The sequence below is a fragment of the Babylonia areolata genome, chromosome 24, assembly GCF_041734735.1.
Source record: "Babylonia areolata isolate BAREFJ2019XMU chromosome 24, ASM4173473v1, whole genome shotgun sequence".
In the NCBI taxonomy this organism is placed as follows: domain Eukaryota; kingdom Metazoa; phylum Mollusca; class Gastropoda; order Neogastropoda; family Buccinidae; genus Babylonia; species Babylonia areolata.
The window spans coordinates 14,789,425-14,791,924 of NC_134899.1; the positions used below are offsets into that span (position 1 = coordinate 14,789,425).

General features: G+C 43.0%; 1 protein-coding gene across 3 annotated transcripts in view; it reads left to right on the forward strand.

Annotated features, from left to right (window-relative positions):
* Window positions 1–2,500, forward strand: part of LOC143298801 (uncharacterized) — a 37,970-nt gene that overhangs the window by 15,315 nt on the left and 20,155 nt on the right. The window contains exon 1 of one of the 3 annotated variants that reach the window (XM_076611769.1): window position 2,500. This exon is cut by the window's right edge and continues 107 nt beyond it. The exons of the other annotated variants lie outside the window; for them this stretch is intronic. The gene's annotated coding sequence lies outside the window, so the exon portion shown is untranslated. Of the gene's footprint in view, window positions 1–2,499 lie in introns of those variants that run through there. 3 annotated transcript variants of the gene reach the window in all.

Here is a 2,500-nt window from a genome sequence, read left to right on the forward strand (position 1 = left end):
TGATTTCATCTTTCCTTTTTATTGTCTCATCCTTTATGTCTCACCGATATGTTTAAAAACAGGGAAATGAGTGAAGTCCCGGTGATTCATGCTTTATGATTCATGCTTTATGACTAAAGCCAGAAACCATGCAAAACGAAGCAGTCGCAACAGGGGATAGAACACAAAAGAGTTAATGCATCGGCGACAGAGACGAATCACATAGAATGACAACGATGGTTCTTTCTTCTTCTTTCTTTCTGTTGTGTTTTATTGTGTCGTGTTCTGTTGTATTGTATTCATCTCTGCGTGTTACGGAAAATCCATTGTGTTTGAACTTGATAAATGGGCAGTTTTTGTTGACTGTGTTGATCTTGCGCTTAAAAAAATGTGAGTTCTGAAGTAGGTTTTGGCTGTTATATTATCGGATTCGTGCTTTCTCCTTCTTCTTCTTCTTCTTCTTTGTGTGCGTGCGTGCGTGTTTGTGTGTGTGTGTCTGTGTGTGTGTGTGTGCGCGCACAGTTATAATTGTATTCAAATGATCTTTTTATCCTTTGGTCATAAACTGAATGCATTGGTTCAACATCAGAGGCATCTCTAACAATAAAATTTTTTTTTTAAATCCGATGGTGGCGCATACATATGCGCACATATACGCACACACTCACATTACGTGTCTAATATCATTCAAAGTGGGGAAAAAAAATCACAGAAAAAAAACCCACTAAAGTACGCAAGCGTGTGCACACAGATACGCATGAAAACGTATCTCGCGGTTTGCTGTACTTCTTGAATAATGGAAGTGAACGTGTGTGTGTGTGTGTGTGTGTGCGCGCGCGCGCGCGTGCGTTTGTGTGTGTGTTTGCTTGCGCCAGTTAGGTAACGTTGTGTCAACGTGTGTGCTTGCACGCGCTTGGGGATTTGCTCTTGCACGTTCGTTCTTCAGTTTAACGTCTTTTCACTGAAAGTGATGTTAGACGAGGGTCGGAACAAAAATCGAGTGGGTGGAGAGGGGGGATTACTGTGTACGCATGCGAGTAAGTGAAAGTGTGTGCGCGTGCGTGTGTGTGTGTGTTACATGGAGAAAATGATTGATTTAAGTTTTGTTTAAAAAAACAAAAGAAAAAAAGAAAAGGCATAACAATATAACATATTTCTAATGAAAAACTAACAACTATAACTCTTGCACGTGGATACGTGAATGTGTATGGGATGTTTGCGTGTGCGTGTGTATGTTAGCATGGTCATACATGTGTGCTTGTGGGTGCATGTATGTGTTCGTGCTGACTGATAAGCAGATTACTTTAAGTATTTCCAACTGGTCTGCTTTGACTCCACGCACGCTCATGTTATGTACCTACTCCTGTCTGTCACCTCTGAATATATCACGTTGTGCTGCATACCCATCACGTGTATGTGTGTCTATATATGTATGTGACTGTGTGTATGTGCACGTGCGCTCGTGAGTGCGTGCTTTTATGCAGTCACGGCGGAACACAAGAGTTTGCTGATCTGACATGGTGCAGCTGTTTCACCAGTATGTCATGTCACGAAACCTTTCCGCTTTTCCTCGCGGTTCCTCTTTTCATGCTGTATCTCCTCTCTGTTTCTGTCAACCCCCATCTCTCTCTCTCTCTCTCTCTCTCTCTCTCTCTCCCTCTCTCTCTCTCTCTCTCTCTCTCTCTCTCTCTCTCTCTCTTTGTATTTCAGATTTATTGCTTTATTTCTTACATTTTCTTGCATGTCGTGTGTTAAATTTACCTGAAGTTAGGATATCTTACGTTGCTTCCTAAGTTTACCCCAGTTCTAAAGTGGTTGGATTTCTGAAGAAAACCAGACTTGTTGGCGTAGTAAATTAAGTCAAGCAGGCTGAGGTTCTAAGATTAGAATCATATGACTGCCATGTGGCATAATTAATGTGCGTTAATATGTGAGAATTTGGGATGTTCCACGTGATGATGTTGAAACCAGAATTCATCGTTTGCGGGTGACCTGAAATTAAGCCCGTGTTAATATCCATCATGCCTTCCAGTGTTATTCATGTAGTTATGTGGTTTGAGTGGTTACAGTTGGGTTGTTGACTGAAGAACCATAACCTCCACAGGTCGTTCCACCACCATCACTTTTACTCCCTCCGCCCCCCCCCCCCCCCCCCACCCCTCTCCCCTTACCGTTTGAGGGCTGGATGTAAAAAAAAAAAAGCAGCTGTGCTTACTCCACTACCCTCGTTAAATAAAAAATTCGTTTCGTTGATGACTGATACCCAGTCTCTGGTTTTTCACACACACACACACACACACACACACACACACACACACACACACACACACGCCACGAGCAACCACCACCAAAGTACGTACCTTGACTAAAAAGAACATTTTACACAAAACACCACCACCACAACCACCACCACCGCCACTACTACCACCACCACCAACCACCATTACCGCCCCGTCAAGTTATTGTCAGGCATGACCGATTGACGTACAGAGCAGAAGCAGGGGATGAAGTAAATACCTGT